The 7,500-nt window shown below is 46.9% G+C and overlaps 1 protein-coding gene across 1 annotated transcript in view; it reads right to left on the reverse strand.

The window, feature by feature from the left end:
* The window catches only part of LOC124020266 (LIM and calponin homology domains-containing protein 1-like), a gene marked incomplete at its 3' end in the record, with an annotated part of 72,181 nt that overhangs the window by 12,334 nt on the left and 52,347 nt on the right, over nucleotides 1–7,500 (reverse strand). The gene's annotated exons all lie outside the window — the stretch shown is intronic.

The raw sequence follows: 7,500 nt of genomic DNA on the forward strand, positions 1-7,500 counted from the left end.
TAATAATGAATATAGCTCTAAGCAGCAATGAACGGGGTTCACAGGATGGCAGAAAAGACACAAGATCAGTTGGATAACAAAGCAAGCCCTCATGTATGAACTATTTTCGTTTATGTCTAATCAGTAAAAGCATCACCAATAAACCCCAGGAAGAGTATCTGCTGCCTTGACAGGAACTAATGGGGATCCATAATAAACCCCAGGAAGAGTAGCTGCTGCCTTGGCAGGAACTAATGGGGATCCATAATAAACCCCAGGTAGAGTAGCTGCTGCCTTGGCAGGAACTAATAGGGATCCATAATAAACCCCAGGAAGAGTAGCTGCTGCCTTGGCAGGAACTAATGGGGATCCATAATAAACCCCAGGAAGAGTAGCTGCTGCCTTGGCAGGAACTAATGGGGATCCATAATAAACCCCAGGAAGCGTAGCTGCTGCCTTGGCAGGAACTAATAGGGATCCATAATAAACCCCAGGAAGAGTATCTGCTGCCATGGCAGGAACTAATGGGGATCCATAATAAACCCCAGGAAGAGTAGCTGCTGCCTTGGCAGGAACTAATGGGGATCCATAATAAACCCCAGGAAGAGTAGCTGCTGCCTTGGCAGGAACTAATGGGGATCCATAATAAACCCCAGGAAGAGTATCTGCTGCCTTGGCAGGAACTAATGGGGATCCATAATAAACCCCAGGAAGAGTAGCTGCTGCCTTAGCAGGAACTAATGGGGATCCATAATAAACCCCAGGAAGAGTAGCTGCTGCCTTGGCAGGAACTAATGGGGATCCATAATAAACCCCAGGTAGAGTAGCTGCTGCCTTGGCAGGAACTAATAGGGATCCATAATAAACCCCAGGAAGAGTAGCTGCTGCCTTGGCAGGAACTAATGGGGATCCATAATAAACCCTAGGAAGAGTAGCTGCTGCCTTGGCAGGAACTAATAGGGATCCATAATAAACCCCAGGAAGAGTATCTGCTGCCATGGCAGGAACTAATGGGGATCCATAATAAACCCCAGGAAGAGTAGCTACTGCCTTGGCAGGAACTAATGGGGATCCATAATAAACCCCAGGAAGAGTAACTGCTGCCTTGGCAGGAACTAATGGGGATCCATAATAAACCCCAGGAAGAGTAGCTGCTGCCTTGGCAGGAACTAATAGGGATCCATAATAAACCCCAGGAAGAGTATCTGCTGCCATGGCAGGAACTAATGGGGATCCATAATAAACCCCAGGAAGAGTAGCTGCTGCCTTGGCAGGAACTAATGGGGATCCATAATAAACCCCAGGAAGAGTATCTGCTGCCTTGGTAGGAACTAATGGGGATCCATAATAAACCCCAGGAAGAGTAGCTTCTGCCTTGGTAGGTATGGGGCTTGCTGCCTTGGTAGGAACTAATGGGGATCCATAATAATAAACCCCAGGAAGAAGTAGCTGCTGCCTTGGCAGGAACTAATGGGGATCCATAATAAACCCCAGGAAGAGTAGCTGCTGCCTTGGCAGGAACTAATGGGGATCCCATAATAAACCCCAGGAAGAGTAGCTGCTGCCTTGGCAGGAAATAATGGGGATCCATAATAAACCCCAGGAAGAGTAGCTTCTGCCTTGGCAGGAACTAATGGGGATCCATAATAAACCCCAGGAAGAGTAGCTGCTGCCTTGGCAGGAAATAATGGGGATCCATAATAAACCCCAGGAAGAGTAGCTGCTGCCTGCTGCCATAATCAGCAGGAACTAATGGGGATCCATAATAAACCCCAGGAAGAGTATCTGCTGCCTTGGCAGGAACTAATGGGGATCCATAATAAACCCCAGGAAGAGTAGCTGCTGCCTTGGCAGGAACTAATGGGGATCCATAATAAACCCCAGGAAGAGTAGCTGCTGCCTCTTGGCAGGAACTAATGGGGATCCATAATAACCCCAGGAAGAGTAGCTGCTGCCTTGGCAGGAACTAATGGGGATCCATAATAAACCCCAGGAAGAGTAGCTGCTGTCTTGGCAGGAACTACTGGGGATCCATAATAAACCCCAGGAAGAGTAGCTGCTGCCTTGGCAGGAACTAATGGGGATCCATAATAAACCCCAGGAAGAGTATCTGCTGCCATGGCAGGAACTAATGGGGATCCATAATAAACCCCAGGAAGAGTAGCTGCTGCCTTGGCAGGAACTAATGGGGATCCATAATAAACCCCAGGAAGAGTATCTGCTGCCTTGGTAGGAACTAATGGGGATCCATAATAAACCCCAGGAAGAGTAGCTTCTGCCTTGGTAGGAACTAATGGGGATCCATAATAAACCCCAGGAAGAGTAGCTGCTGCCTTGGCAGGAACTAATGGGGATCCATAATAAACCCCAGGAAGAGTATCTGCTGCCTTGGCAGGAACTAATGGGGATCCATAATAAACCCCAGGAAGAGTATCTGCTGCCTTGGCAGGAACTAATGGGGATCCATAATAAACCCCCAGGAAGAGTAGCTGCTGCCTTGGCAGGAAATAATGGGGATCCATAATAAACCCCAGGAAGAGTATCTGCTGCCTTGGCAGGAACTAATGGGGATCCATAATAGGAAAACCCCAGGAAGAGTAGCTGCTGCCTTGTCAGGTACTAATGGGGATCCATAATAAACCCCAGGAAGAGTAGCTGCTGCCTTGGTAGGAACTAATGGGGATCCATAATAAAACCCAGGAAGAGTAGCTGCTGCCTTGGCAGGAACTAATGGGGATCCATAATAAACCCCAGGAAGAGTATCTGCTGCCTTGGCAGGAACTAATGGGGATCCATAATAAACCCCAGGAAGAGTAGCTGCTGCCTTGGTAGGAACTAATGGGGATCCATAATAAACCCCAGGAAGAGTAGCTGCTGCCTTGGCAGGAACTAATGGGGATCCATAATAAACCCCAGGAAGAGTAGCTGCTGCCTTGGCAGGAACTAATGGGGATCCATAATAAACCCCAGGAAGAGTAGCTGCTGCCTTGGCAGGAACTAATGGGGATCCATAATAAACCCCAGGAAGAGTAGCTGCTGCTGCCTAATTAATAAACCCCAGGAAGAACTAATGGGGATCCATAATAAACCCCAGGAAGAGTGCCTCTGCTGCCTTGCTGCTGCCTTAGGAACTAATGGGGATCCATAATAAACCCCAGGAAGAGTAGCTGCTGCCTTGGCAGGAACTAATGGGGATCCATAATAAACCCCAGGAAGAGTAGCTGCTGCCTTGGCAGGAACTAATGGGGATCCATAATAAACCCCAGGAAGAGTAGCTGCTGCCTGAACTGCCTTGGCAGGAACTAATGGGGATCCATAATAAACCCCAGGAAGAGTAGCTGCTGCCTTGGCAGGAACTAATGGGGATCCATAATAAACCCCAGGAAGAGTAGCTGCTGCCTTGTAGGAACTAATGGGGATCCATAATAAACCCCAGGAAGAGTAGCTGCTGCCTTGGCAGGAACTAATGGGGATCCATAATAAAACCCCAGGAAGAGTAGCTGCTGCCTTGGCAGGAACTAATGGGGATCCATAATAAACCCCAGGAAGAGTAGCTGCTGCCTTGGCAGGAACTAATGGGGATCCATAATAAACCCCAGGAAGAGTAGCTGCTGCCTTGGCAGATCCATAATAAACCCCAGGAAGAATGGGGATCCATGGGGAATAAACCCCAGGAAGAGTAGCTGCTGCCTTGGCAGGAACTAATGGGGATCCATAATAAACCCCAGGAAGAGTAGCTGCTGCCTTGGCAGGAACTAATGGGGATCCATAATAAACCCCAGGAAGAGTAGCTGCTGCCTTGGCAGGAACTAATGGGGATCCATAATAAACCCCAGGAAGAGTAGCTGCTGCCTTGGCAGGAACTAATGGGGATCCATAATAAACCCCAGGAAGAGTAGCTGCCTTGGCAGGCCTTGGGGATCCATAATAAAACCCCAGGAACTAATGGGGATCCATAATAAACCCCAGGAAGAGTAGCTGCTGCCTTGGCAGGAACTAATGGGGATCCATAATAAACCCCAGGAAGAGTAGAACTGCTGCCTTGGCAGGAACTAATGGGGATCCATAATAAACCCCAGGAAGAGTAGCTGCTGCCTTGGCAGGAACTAATGGGGATCCATATGAAATACAAATACATGACATCACTGCATTAGGTTGCACATCAATTAATCTTGAGTCATTTGTGCTTGGATATGTTAGATAAAACAACGTGTTTATTGACTAGCCTCCCATCTCAGTAGTCAATTACACAGTCTAAACCAATGGTAATGACTTTAGTAGGAAGGTTATTCCTACGTGATGCCGCAGAAAACAATTGGAGACCAAATCACGGGCTCGTTCTACCAGGGGACAATGTTACAGGCACCAGTTCTACCAGGAGACAATGTTACTGACACCAGTTCTACCAGGGGACAATGTTACTGGCACCAGTTCTACCAGGGGACAATGTTACTGGCACCAGTTCTACCAGGGGACAATATTACAGGGGACAATGTTACAGGCACCAGTTCTACCAGGGGACAATGTTACTGGCACCAGTTCTACCAGGGGACAATATTACAGCGGACAATGTTACTGGCACCAGTTCTACCAGGGGACAATGTTACAGGCACCAGTTCTACCAGGGGACAATGTTACTGGCACCAGTTCTACCAGGGGACAATGTTACAGGGGAAAATGTTACTGGCACCAGTTCTACCAGGGGACAATGTTACTGGCACCAGTTCTACCAGGGGACAATGTTCCAGCCACCTAGACCTTAGTGCTGCTTTTGATACCATCGATCACCACATTCTTTTGGAGAGATTGGAAACCCAAATTGGTCGACACGGACAAGTTCTGGCCTGGTTTAGATCTTATCTGTCGGAAAGTTATCAGTTTGTCTCTGTGAATGGTTTGTCATCTGACAAATCAACTGTAAATTTCGGTGTTCCTCAAGGTTCTGTTTTAGGACCACTATTGTTTTCACTATATATTTTACCTCTTGGGGTTGTCATTCGAAAACATAATGTTAACTTTCACTGCTATGCGGATGACACACAGCTGTACATTTCAATGAAACATTGTGAAGCCCCAAAATTACCCTCGCTAGAAGCATGTGTTTCAGACATAAGGAAGTGGAGGGCTGCAAACGTTCTACTTTTAAACTCAGACAAAACAGAGATGCTTGTTCTAGGTCCCAAGAAACAAAGAGATCTTCTGTTGAATCTGACAATTAATCTTAATGGTTGTACAGTCGTCTCAAATAAAACTGAAGGACCTCGGCGTTACTCTGGACCCTGATCTCTCTTTTGAAGAACATATCAAGACCATTTCAAGGACAGCTTTTTTCCATCTTATGTAACATTGCAAAAATCAGAAACTTTCTGTCCAAAAATTATGCAGAAAAATGAATCCATGCTTTTGTCACTTCTTGGTTAGACTACTGCAATGCTCTACTTTCCGGCTACCTGGATAAAGCACTAAATAAACTTCAGTTAGTGCTAAATACGGCTGCTAGAATCCTGACTAGAACCAAAACATTTGATCATATTACTCCAGTGCTAGCCTCCCTACACTGGCTTCCTGTCAAGGCAAGGGCTGATTTCAAGGTTTTACTGCTAACCTACAAAGCATTACATGGGCTTGCTCCTACCTACCTCTCTGATTTGGTCCTGCCATACATACCTACACGTACGCTACGGTCACAACACGCAGGCCTCCTAATTGTCCCTAGAATTTCTAAGCAAACAGCTGGAGGCAGGGCTTTCTCCTACAGAGCTCAATTTTTATGGAATGATCTGCCTACCCATGTAAGAGATGCAAACTCGGTCTCAACCTTCAAGTATTTACTGAAGACTCATCTCTTCAGTGGGTCATATAATTGAGTGTAGTCTGGCCCAGGAGTGGGAAGGTGAACGGAAAGGCTCTGGAGCAACGAACCGCCCTTGCTGTCTCTGCCTGGCCGGTTCCCTCTTTCCACTGGGATTCTCTGTCTCTAACCCTATTACAGGGGCTGAGTCACTGGCTTACTAGGGCTCTTTCATACCATCCCTAGGAGGGGTGCGTCACTTGAGTGGGTCACTGATGTGATCTTTCTGTCTGGTTTGGCGCCCCCTTTTGGTTGTGCTGTGGCGGAGATCTTTGTGGGCTACCGGGGTAGTCCTCGGATGGGGCCACAGTGTCTCCTGACCCCTCCTGTCTCAGCCTCCAGTATTTATGCTGCAGTAGTTTATGTGTCGGTGGGCTAGGGTCAGTTTGTTATATCTGGAGTACTTCTCCTGTCCTATTTGGTGTCCTGTGTGAATTTAAGTGTGCTCTCTCTAATTCTCTCTTTTTCTCTTTCTTTCTCTCTCTTGGAGGACCTGAGCCCTAGGACCATGCCCCAGGACTACCTGACACGATGACTCCTTGCTGTTCCCAGTCCACCTGGCCGTGCTGCTGCTCCAGTTTCAACTGTTCTGCCTTATTATTATTGGACCATGTTGGTCATTTATGGACATTTGAACATCTTGGCCATGTTCTGTTATAATCTCCACCCGGCACAGCCAGAAGAGGACTGGCCACCCCACATAGCCTGGTTCCTCTCTAGGTTTCTAATCTCCACCCGGCACAGCCAGAAGAGGACGGCCACCCCTCATAGCCTGCTTCCTCGCTCGGTTTCTTCCTAGGTTTTGGCCTTTCTAGGGAGTTTTTCCTAGCCACCGTGCTTCTACACCTGCATTTGCTTGCTGTTTGGGGTTTTAGGCTGGGTTTCTGTACAGCACTTTGAGATATCAGCTTATGTACGAAGGGCTATATAAATACATTTGATTTGATTTGATTTTGATTTGGTTCTGGTCTGGTTCAGTCTGGTTCTAGACTGGTTCTGGTCTGGTACTAGTCGGGTACTAGTCTGGTACTAGTCTGGTTCTGGTCTGGTACTAGTATGGTTCTAGTCTGGTTCTGGTCTGATTGTAGCCTGGTTGGTTCTAACCCAAGGTGAGTTAACCTCTTGAACCTCTGGGAGCAGTATTTCATTTTTGGATGAAAAATGTTCCCGTTTTAAACAAGATATTTTGTCACGAAAAGATGCTCGACTATGCATATAATTGACAGCTTTGGAAAGAAAACACTCTGACGTTTCCAAAACTGCAAAGATATTGCCTGTGAGTCCCACAGAACTAATGCTACAGGCGAAACCAAGATGAAATTTCATACAGGAAGTGAGCCAGATTTTGAATGCGCTGTGTTCCAATGTCTCCTTATATGGCTGTGAATGCGCAAGGAATGAGCCTACACTTTCTGTCGTTTCCCCAAGGTGTCTGCAGCATTGTGACGTATTTGTAGGCATATCATTGGAAAATTGACCATAAGAGACTACATTTACCAGGTGTCCGCTCGATGTCCTCCGTCGAAACTATTGCGTTTTTCCATTTTGTTCAGAGGAGAAACCAAACTGCCACGAGTGATTTATCATCAAATAGATATGTGAAAAACACCTTGAGGATTGATTCTAAACAACGTTTGCCATGTTTCTGTCGATATTATGGAGTTAATTTG

This window comes from Oncorhynchus gorbuscha, unplaced genomic scaffold, assembly GCF_021184085.1.
Source record: "Oncorhynchus gorbuscha isolate QuinsamMale2020 ecotype Even-year unplaced genomic scaffold, OgorEven_v1.0 Un_scaffold_788, whole genome shotgun sequence".
NCBI lineage: Eukaryota > Metazoa > Chordata > Actinopteri > Salmoniformes > Salmonidae > Oncorhynchus > Oncorhynchus gorbuscha.